Source organism: Leopardus geoffroyi, chromosome A1, assembly GCF_018350155.1.
Source record: "Leopardus geoffroyi isolate Oge1 chromosome A1, O.geoffroyi_Oge1_pat1.0, whole genome shotgun sequence".
Lineage (NCBI taxonomy): Eukaryota > Metazoa > Chordata > Mammalia > Carnivora > Felidae > Leopardus > Leopardus geoffroyi.
Window position 1 is genome coordinate 139,778,657 of NC_059326.1, and position 11,394 is coordinate 139,790,050.

At 37.7% G+C, this 11,394-nt stretch overlaps 1 protein-coding gene across 9 annotated transcripts in view; it reads left to right on the top strand.

Annotated features, from left to right (window-relative positions):
• The window catches only part of POLK (DNA polymerase kappa), a 73,662-nt gene that overhangs the window by 4,232 nt on the left and 58,036 nt on the right, over positions 1–11,394 (top strand). For 3 of the 9 annotated variants that reach the window (XM_045495821.1, XM_045495785.1, XM_045495856.1), the window contains one exon: positions 954–1,046. The exons of 5 other annotated variants lie outside the window; for them this stretch is intronic. The gene's annotated coding sequence lies outside the window, so the exon portion shown is untranslated. Of the gene's footprint in view, positions 1–953; positions 1,047–3,933; positions 3,938–11,394 lie in introns of those variants that run through there. One more of the 9 variants, XM_045495796.1, reaches the window with a different exon arrangement.

Sequence of the window (11,394 nt, forward strand, 5' to 3'; positions counted from 1 at the left end):
CAAGCAGGCTCCATGCTGACAGCACAGAGACCAATGCAGGGCTAGAACCCATGAACATGAAATCGTGACCTGAGCCAAAATCAAGAGTCCGATACTTAACCCACTGAGCCACCCAGGCGCCTCTCTATGTCCATTTCTGAACAAGTAAACACTAGTTTCAGAAATGTAAAGGGCTACAAGAAATTTGCATGTTTTCATCTTTTGTGATATCGTACAGAATTATTGTAAAATATCCTTGCAGGTGTATTCACAAAAGTGGATATACTAAGTGTGTAAAGTGAATATAGGAATACTGAAGTGGTTGCTCCCCTTTGTATCTTAATCTCTTCTGTTGGTGCAAAAAAAGATTGTATTTTACCTATCTATAATCAACATCTGGCGTGCATATCTTCCAAGTTAACAGTTTTCCAGTTAGACCCAGATCATAACAGGTACATTTGTATCTAGTGTAAGCAACCCAAGTATACTAGTCTATGAATGAACTTTAAAGGACTGTCAATTTTCTAAAAGAAAAAGGTAAGTAATTCAGCCAGCAAAATTGAGTTTATTCAAGAATAGCAGAGAAATTGTAGTTTGTGACAAACCATGGGGAGCCATAGGCAAGTCCAGAGAACAGAGAAGAGCTTCCATTTATAAAGGAAAGGAGGAAGTTGGGAGGGGTTATTTTCTACAAAAGTTCATTGGGGGAAATGAGAGTTTGAAGTGGTGGTGGCTTCTCATTGGCTGCAGGGGAAGGCAGCTTACTGTTGACAGCAAAAGGCCATCTTCTGTCTTCCTGCTGGACTATGCAAGCTATGATGAGTGATGAGTTTGTGAGAGTCCTCTCTCCATGACTTCCCAACTCCAATTTTACTTTAGGTTTCCTTAATGTATTTTCACATTTCCCCCATTTGATAAAGAATTTTCTTTAAAAGCATTGCTGATCAAGAGTTGGGCCATTTCTTCCTTATTAGAGTCATTTTTGTCCATCACTGCCAGGAAGGACCTTTTCTGGGTGTCATGTCTGCAGATTGGAAACCTTTGAGGCCACTTTTGAGTGACTAGAGGTAAGAGGGAGAACTCTCAGGCATTTCCCATTTAAAGTCTGTATCTTATTAGGTTGTATCTGTTGGAGATCATCTTGAAATGCTGAACCAGCATCACTCTTTGGAGTATACCATTTCTACAAAGGTTTGGTAGGCTACAGTATATAATCTAAAAATGATTTTACAAAATAAATAAGAATAATGACCCTAGCTTGTATATTAGTTCTAAACCAGGAGCCCAGACCTGAAGATAGCCAGCTAAAGAGATCAAATGGCCATAGATGGTCAGGTGGAATTTGTTTTAGTCAGTATGCTTGTTCTGTAATTTTATGAACTGGGGATTTTACTTCTTCAGAGGAATTTAGGTGCAACCTGTGGTGTTTGCTATTTCATAAACATCTTGTTTGGCAAGTAAGTAATCAAGGTGTATGCAATTATCCAAAACTATTTTAGCCAACAAGTCAAATGATCGTTGTTGGACTGCTACTGCCTTACTGGTGGAATCAGCAAGTTTTCCCAGTTACAGAGAGAGATTCTTAATCATTTATTCACTGGCATGAACAGCCACCAATGGGATAAGTGCCCTTATGATGGAGGCAAATCCAGAATAATGTATACCTCCTGGGAGTTCCCATGTAAGGCAACAATGAAGGTTTGATGGGGAAGACCAGTAGGAGGACCAATGGAAGGCTTCATTTTTATTGTGGATGTCTGTGGGCTAGTTAGTAAGCCTCCAATCTGCCAACTATGTATTTTGGCCCGTTGAGTGGTCCACTTGCCACAGACAGATAAAACCAGGTGGTGCACATAAGACTTTTGCTAGGGTTTGATTATTAATTAATGCCATTAGTTGGGATTATTCAATTGGACCTTTGAACCAAGGGTCAGTGGTGGTTGGGGAACAATTAGGGAGAAACTGTCCTTTTCGGTGAACTTTATTCTATTTTATTTTTTAATGTTTATTTCAGAGAGAGAGAGAGAGAGAGAGAGAGAGCGAGCGAGCAGGGGAGGGGCAGAGAGAGAGGGAGACACAGAAGCCAAAGCAGGCTTCAGGCTCTGAGCTGTCAGCCCAGAGCCCGACATGAGGATTGAACTCACGAACTATGAGATCATGACCTGAGCCGAAGTCAGGTGGTTAACTGACTGAACCACCCTATGGACTTTATTAACTGACTGATGCCCCTATGGACTTTATTAACTGACTGATGCCCCTATGGACTTTATTCTTGAAGGGTGTGCAGAGGGGGGTTGTTTTGTTATCGTGAGCCGACCTGTAGTAGTAGGAAGAACAGGGAACCATGTGATTAGTTGCATCGAGAGCTAGGATAGCAGACAGCTCAAAGCAAAGCACAGGAAAACCTGGTTGTAGAAGTTTGACCCTGTAATATCTAGAGGGGTGTGGGTATAGTTAGTGGTCACACCAGAGATGAAGGAAAAGTTTGCTTTGAGGAAGACTAAAGGGTTGCAAGTCTCATGGACAGGTCCAACAGTCAGAAAGGTTTCCCCTTTTTTTGAGGGATTGGGAAATACGAATGAGGGCATCATCTCATCAGGATAGATAAAGGAGAAAATGAAATGAGAAAAAGCAGAAAGGAGAGAATATACAGGCCCGATCCTGTCATCTTGGGGAAGCTGTCTGCTTCAGTATCCTGTGTTTCATTTCCTAGAAATCTTTAAATTTTTTTTTAAGTTTATTTTGAGAAACAGAGCGAGCAGGGGAGAGGGGCAGAGGGACAGAGAGAGAGAATCTCAAGCAGGCTCTGTGCTGTCAGCATGGAGCCCCACGTAGGGCTCCATCCCCAAACCCTAGGTATTTGACCTGAGGTGAAAGCCAGAGTTGGACACTCAACCAACTGAACTGCCCAGCTGCCCCATATTTCCTGGAAATCTTTAATTTGAGGTCAGCAGTGGATGACAATTCCAGTCAGCGTTTGGGCTATCTTTATTTTTTTAAATTTTTTTTTTTTTTCAACGTTTATTTATTTTTGGGACAGAGTGAGACAGAGCATGAACGGGGGAGGGGCAGAGAGAGAGGGAGACACAGAATCAGAAACAGGCTCCAGGCTCTGAGCCATCAGCCCAGAGCCCGACGCGGGGCTCGAACTCACAGACCGCGAGATCGTGACCTGGCTGAAGTCGGACGCTTAACCGACTGCGCCACCCAGGCGCCCCTGGGCTATCTTTAGATGAGACTTATAAATTCAGGAGTCAGTTCCTTGTAGTTAAGTGGTACAAGGATTGGTTCATAACACTTGATAAGGACCTTTTCAGTGTGGTTGAAGAGAGTCGTTTTGGAGATGTCTATTCCAAGAAATGAATTCCTCAGGTTGCATTGTGTGGTGTTTGAAGTTTTCATCTCCCAAGAATGTGATGTGAAAAGACTGTTCAACTAGAGCATGATTATTTTTGAGGGATGTAATTAGGCCTTTGCAACGTTAAGTATAGCTCCTTTTATTAGGTGCAGGTCAAAAGAGATGGAAGCTAGGGGTAGAGAGCATCCAGTAATTATCTCAAAGGGTGAGAGCTTAGGAGTTCCAAAGGGAGTGGATCTGAGCGTTAGACCATCAGTGCTACTTTTGGCCATGGTAGTTATTTGGAGGGTTTCCACAAATTTCGCCGGTTGAGTTTTGATGATGCGGTTGGTTGGTGTGACTGGTTCTGAACAATGAGGATGATAGCAGTGAAAATGCTGTAGAACTGGCCAAACAGCATAGACTTGCTGTAATATTTGACCAGCATAATGGGTTTCCCAGTCACTGTGGAGCTCAGGTAGGGTTCCCCAAATAGGGATGATTTTTTCCCAGTAGGATATTAGCTACTGAAGAAGTAGTAGGTTGTCTACATGGAAAGGCTTCAAACCAGTGGGAAAACCTGCAAATCATTACCAAGATATATTTGTGTTCATGAGATGGGTGGGTAGCTGAGTACAGCCTGTTTAGAAGACCTCAGATAGTCCTTTAGATAATTTAAAGTGCCGAGGAGCAGTGTGGACAGAATGCTTGGGTGATTTTTTGAAGAGGGCATCTTGCTATTGCTGGACAAAGGGGAAGTCTTCCTGCTGGACTATGCAAGCTTCCACAAGTGGTATGTGGGTGTTAGTCTTCCCTTCATGGCTTCATGAATCCCAAGTTTGAATTATGCTTCCTTAACACATTTTCACAAGATCTATCAGATTTTTTGAATAGTAGAACAAATTTTTGCACTTGGTGAAAGAAAAAGACCAAAAATTGACCATAAAATCTAGTTGAATAAAAAATTTGTAATTAATCTGACCAGATTATGTGCACTCTTTCCATATGAAGGGTCTTCACAGCCAGCCAGCTGCAGAATTTCTCTCTTCTTGCTGCATATGCTGATACTATTTTCTTTCTCCTTATTTCTCCCCTTCCCTTGCATTACCATTGTTTATATGTGTTTTACTACTGTCTGTTAATATTTTCCCTCTTGTATTACTTCTCTACCATAGCAGTCATTGGCAGCAGTGATGGGAAAAGCAGAGGAAGGAATAGGTGAGAAAGAGTGAGAAGCTAGGAGAAAAAATCTGTAATGGAACCTTCCATCCTCTTTTAATTGACTCATAGGAAAAAGGAAAGGAAGCTTATGTTATACCTACTCTTAATTTTTACTTCACTCTTGTTTCCTGCCCCAGTATCCCAAGAGCCCCTAATCCTCTCACATTTTTTCCGGCCTTGTGATTGCTCTTTGTATCCTGGTCTCAAATAAGAGGCTTGATGTTTTCTTCCTACATCTTAATCTCATATTTTTGTTTTCCTCCAAGGGGAATAATTATGATTCTAAATGATTAGTAGCAGTAAGTTAAGTTATCCCTGATATAGAGCACAGGCACTGTCAATGCTTACTTTTCTTGCTTAACCCACACTCTGTTTGGGTCAAAAGACTTTTATTAACATCAATTATTATTATATTATACGTATACAGCTAGGTCTTATTCTGTTACTCTGATCCCTAAGGTGACTTTGTAAATATGTCTTGGACTCCCTTGTATATTGATTTTCAACTCAAGGACAACTGTATAGGGTGGGGGTGTACTCACTGATAACCTTAATGCATTGCATGCACTTACTTAGGAATATGTCATATCCCATAGAAAGTTCTAATACTTGGCAATAAGACAGGGATTTCAGAAACAGCATTTCAAAGGGCATGTAGGGCTACCCTTTTATCTCATTTCCTGTTGTACAGAGGAGAGCCAAGCCAGGCATGTTCCAAGCAGAAATATTCATTCTTACTGTTGAATAAAATTGAAATTGTATTCCTTTATCTTTTATTTTACATCTGTTTGGTTTTGTGGGGTAAAAACTTGTCAGGGGTATTTGGTATTTCATAGGTTTCACTATAACAGTAAAAAATCCTTTAGTCTAAAAAGTACACAGTATGCATCTATTATGGATGAACAGTGCTATTAATATCCACTCTCTTCATGTACACATTTTGTTTTTTACCCTCAAGCTTTTGAGTCTCTAACTTTTAACCTCTTTTCCTGTTACATTGAGAAATTCTTTTGTTAAAGTCAGACTATTTAAGCAGTATGGTATTTTTAAATATTTGTAGGATCCTCATGATAGTTATTTTGTAAATGTGTTTTGCTTCCTGTTTTTCTCCCCAGCCCTTTCATTGTTTCACTTTTACTGTAATTTCAGATCCTCTTCTCCTTAGTCAAGTAAGCTGAAAAATACTGTTATATAACTATACATGTTGTTATGGTGGTACAGTTTATGAACATACAGCTTATCTTCATCCTCATTTAAGGTATTAAGACCTGCTCTATGATGATCCTGATTGGGATGCTTTAAAAATAAGAGATATATACCACATATTCCATGGATTCATTGTTTTCTAGCATTTTACTGTCTAGGAATACAGGCAATACTTAAGTGTATAAAGATATTGATTTGGTTTTAATAGTGACCATATTATTAAAGAGCAAGTAAAGATTTAAATTGCTTATCACATAATGTTCACTAAATATTTAAAGATGAATGAAATAAGTTTAGGTGGTTGATGATTAAAGGGAAGTTGTAGGAACCACAATTAACAAGGCTGAGAAGAAAAGTAACTAACAGGTTAAAATTAATGAGAGACTAAAGACAAATTTGTCTAAGAGACAAATTCCATCATAGCTTTTTGTAAGGAACAAGTATCATTTGTTAAGAACCTACTCAATGTTAGACATTGTTTTACATCTATTACATCTAGTATTCACAAAAATCTTGCAAAGTACACATTCTTATTTTATATATAAAGAAATTAATGTTCATAGAAGTTAAATAAGTTGACCAAAGTCAAGGTAATTAATAGTCTAGCTCAGACTTTGAAACTCAGAGAGTTACAATATACTTTCAATATATATAAAATTGATTTTAGACTAAAAAATAAACAAAAACAAAGACAACTATTATCCTGAAATGATTGAACATTTGAGTATCTATTAGAGCCCAATTACATCCTAGCTTGTTGCATAGTTTTTCTTTAGTTTGAAATTTTTCTTTTGAAGAAAATTCATCCACACACATTTTTAAGCTGTAATGGCATATTATGTAGGCAGTTTTCAATTTTTTTTCTATCATGACTAAAGAGGTATGCTAGCAAGTCTGTTTTAAGTTTTTTTTTTTTTTTTTTTTTAATGTTTGCTTATTTTTGAGAGAGAGGGCCAGGGAGCGACAGAGAGAGGGAGGTGGACAGGCTCTATGTTGTCAGCGAAGAGCCGGATGCAGGGCTCAATCCTGTGAACCGTGAGATTGACCTGAGCCAAAGTCTGAATCTCAGCTGACTGAGCCACACAGGTGCCCCAGCAGGTCTGTGTCTTAATTATCCATAAATAATTTAAGTGATCTAATTTACAATCATTCTTTTATCTAATGTTGATAAAGGAATTATATATTGCTTTAACTCTTAGTATATCAGGAAAAACAGTCATGGGTGTCATCATATTTTTTTATATTTTTGAGTAATTTTGAGAAGTAACAAGCAAGGGATAGTGGACAGTAACTTTATTAGGAATTGTAATAAATATTGAGACCTAGTAAACAAATTTTTATTCTATATTTTCCTGAAATGAGTAATGAATGTCCTTTGAAAGCAAGTAGCTGCTCATCAATGTCTATATACAATCCTGGGAACTATGCATCCTATAAATAAAGATTCCAGATATTATATGCATCTTTAAATTGATTCTAGCTTATCATTATGTTTGGTTCTTTATCGTGGGCTTATAATATCAAAATTTAATAACATTTGAAACTTTTTCAATAACTGTTGAAAACTTTGACATCTCATAATCTTTTTAGAGGGAAGTCATCCATATTCTTTTCTCCATAATTGTAAAATATTTTCATTTTTATATTTATAAACACTACTTAGAAGTACAAGTCAAATAAGATTTTCATTTCTATATTTATTTCCTTCATCTATTTTCTTCCTGACTTTGCATACACATCTACCTTAGTCATTTGTTGACTTACAAACTGCGTTAAATAACTTTTAGTGCACAAATACCATAAAGGATGAAAGAACGCTGCCATAGTCCTATTAGCAAGTTGGGATATTCCAAATTCTTGTTGCATAATACTGTGTGATGAAGACCTTCCCGTTGGATGACTAACTGAATAGGAATGCCATATTTGCTTTTCTTAAAAATTCATTGCTGGGGCACCTGGGTGGCTCACTTGGTTAAGTGTCCAACTTCTGCTCAGGTCATGATCTCTCAGTTACATGGGTTCGAGCCCTGCATCAGGCTCTGTGCTGATAGCTCAGAGCCTGGAGCCTGCTTCAGATTCTGTGTCTCCCTCTCTCTCTGCCCCTCCCATGCTCACACTATGTGTCTGTCGCTCTCAAAAATAAACAATACTTTTTTTTTTTTTTTTCAAACTGGTGCAGCTGCTCTGGAAAACAGTGTGAAGATTCCTCAAAAAATTAAAAATAAAACTACCCTACCACCCAGCAATAGCACTATTAGGAATTTATCCAAGGGATACAGGAGTGCTGATACATAGGGGCACATGTACCCCAATGTTTATAGCATCACTTTCAAAAATAGCCAAATTATGGAAAGAGCCTAAATGTCCATCAACTGATGAATGAATAAAGAAGATGTGGTTTATATGGAATACTATTTGGCAATGAGAAATAATGAAATCATGCCATTTATAGCAACATGGATGAAACTGGAAGGTATTATGCTGAGTGAAATAAGTCAGTCAGAGAAGGACAGATACCATGGTTTCACTCATATGTGGATCTTGAGAAACTTAACAGAAGACCATGGAAGAAGGGAGGGGGAAAAATAGTTACAAACAGAGAGAGAGGGAAGCAAACCATAAGAGACTCTTAAATACAGAGAACAAACTGAGGGTGGATTAGAGGGGGTGGAGGAGGGGGAAAATGGATGATGGGCATTGAGAAGGGCACTTGTTGGGATGAGCACTGGGTGTTGCATGTAAGCGATGAACCACGGGAATCACCCCAAAAAATGAGAGCACACTTTACATGCTGTATGTAGGCCAATTTGACAATAAATTATATTAAAAAAAAAAAGTTAAACCTACACAGAAGCAAGAAATGTATTATTAATTGTTGGATCAATTGTAGCAATAATAATTAAACTCAAAGATTAAGAACTAAAAAAATTTAAATAAAATAAAAATTAAAAAAGTTGTTTACTCATTGATTCTTAAGTTTGAGAAAATATCTATTTGAGTCATCTGAAAGTTCATGATCTGAAATTTTGCTTGCATCAGTCAAGCAAAATAATGAGCAATTTCAGCATCATCATAGTCTAGAGTGCTGTTAGTTTCTTTGCATTCATCTTTTGATTTGTCTAATAATTGTGCTCAGTATGGGCAGAAAATGTAAAATTCAGAACTTTCAACTATGTTTAGCTTTTATTAAAAGCTTTCATCAGTGAAAGTTTCTACCTCCCTCTCCCTCTTGCAAAAATGGTGTCTCTGTACTTCTCTTACGCTTTCTTTCAAAGATATAATATAGTGGGCAACACAATTAGAAAACTGAAGTATGCTGTTATAGTGATGATTTATTTCACTACCAGGTCATCTCTAGGTGATTCCATTATTTCATTTTCTTATGATTGTATCTTTTAGCATAAGTTGTGAATAATGATTAAATAATTCCTAGGATAATGAAGTAGCAAAATACTCAAGATACAGGAAAATAAGATCCCTAAAATAACATAATGCATTTTCCATTTCTAAAGGGATCACTATAATGTATCTTCAGTTTATAAAAGCATCAAGTGAACTTTATTGTGTTAAAAAATGAATATTTTGTTCTTCAGAAGGTTTCTAAGTTCTTTTTCTTTGGAAGATAGGAAATACCAGTGCTGATAATAAATTTCAAAGAAGAAATTCAAAAACTGAAGCTGGGTCTAACAGATCCTTGTATACTAGAGGTTAATATAACTTTGTTCCTTAATTTATATTATAACTGAACACAAACGAGTTTGTATTTCTTTCTCCTATCTTAAGTGAAAGTGTTAACCATTGTAATTCCAAAATAATAATAATTTGACCAAATGAGGCATTCATCTTAAAAATCAAAGTACAGGGGCGCCTGGGTGGCTCAGTCGGTTAAGCGTCCGACTTCAGCTCAGGTCACGATCTCGCGGTCCGCGAGTTCGAGCCCCTCGTCGGGCTCTGGGCTGATGGCTCAGAGCCTGGAGCCTGCTTCCGATTCTGTGTCTCCCTCTCTCTCTGCCCCTACCCCGTTCATGCTCTGTCTCTCTCTGTCTCAAAAATAAATAAATGTTAAAAAAAAAAATAAATTCGTTAAAAAAATCAAAGTACATATTGTTAAATTAGTTCATTTATCTTTATCCAATCCAGTGAATTTTTGCATTAAAAAATAGATGTATAAAGTATAAAATTTGATATATAAGAAATCATTTATAAAGTTTATAATATTTTCCCATTGAGAATAGTTCATTTTTATACATAAGAAAAGCATGGCTATTATGGCATCCCACCATAACAAGCATTTAATGATAGAACCACACTTTATAAATCATGATCTGAGAGAATTATCAAAAACCAAAGTGAAGTCAAGAGGATCAGTGCCCTCCATGTAGTAATATTTACTTTTGCCCTGAAGCAGACATGTGAAAAGATGTGTGAAGTGAAGAAATGCTAGTAAATTCCAGAGATGAAGGCCTTTTCCAAAAATACCCCTGCTTTCTACTGATTATTGCTAGTTTTTTTTATGGAATAAGAACCCAAACTATTTTGTGATTAACATTAGTGTATGATACTGTAGACAGAAGTTAAATAGGTGCGTAATTTAAACATTTTGTTAGTGATATTCTTGAAAAAAGGGTTGGGAATTTTGTAAGCCATGGAAAGTATTTTTTTCCTTCCTCATTAACGGGGTATTTTAGGGAAAAAAAATGTAAATATATGCAGTATAGGGGTGGAAGAGGATGAGGAAGGCAGTGCTGCTGTATATCAAGGGACAGAGAAAATCTTTCAGATATTTAAAACGGCAGATGAAGGGGCACCTGGGTGGCTCAGTCGGTTGAGCGTCCGACTTTGGCTCAGGTCATGATCTTACGGCTCGTGAGTTCAAGCCCCGCGTCGGGTTCTGTGCTGACTGTCGGGAGCTTGGAGCCTGCTTTGGATTCTGTGTCTCCTTCTCTCTCCCTCAAGAATAAATAAATGTTTTTTAAAAATAAATAAAAAATAAAAGGGCACATGAAGAAGCAGGCGTAAGGGTAAGTGTTCACAGAAAATACAGGAACCTGGTCTAGCTCTGTCCTTTGAAGGAAGAGATGTGCCTGGACACATCATGGCCAAACTGATGAAAACCAAAAATTAGGAGAAAAACTTGAATGCAGTCAGAAAAGGCACATTACATAGAAAGAACAACAATTTGAACTATCATGATCTTAGCAAATAATGGAGGCTGGAAAACTGTGAAGCTACATCTTTAAAGCACTGAAAGAAAAAAAGCCTGTCAATTCTATACCTGATGGAAATACCTTTCAAGAATAAAGATAAAATAAATCTGCTGGCATACTGATTATGCCTATGAATGTAGGCTCTGCAGGAGCGCCTGAGGCTGAGTGTCCAACTCCTAATCTTGGCTCAGGTCATGATCTCACTGTACATGAGACTGAGCCCTGCATCAGGCTCTGTACTGATGGTGAGGAGCCTTCTTGAGATTCTCTCTCCCCCGCCCACCCCCTCTCTCTTTCTGCCCCTCTCCTGCTCACTTGCTCTCAAAATAAATAAAACATTTTTAAAATTGTAGGCTCTGGAGACAGAATCTTGGATTTGAATTTCAGCTTGGACGCCTCTGGTGATCATGGATGAATTACATAATTTCTCTAAAGTTCAGTCTC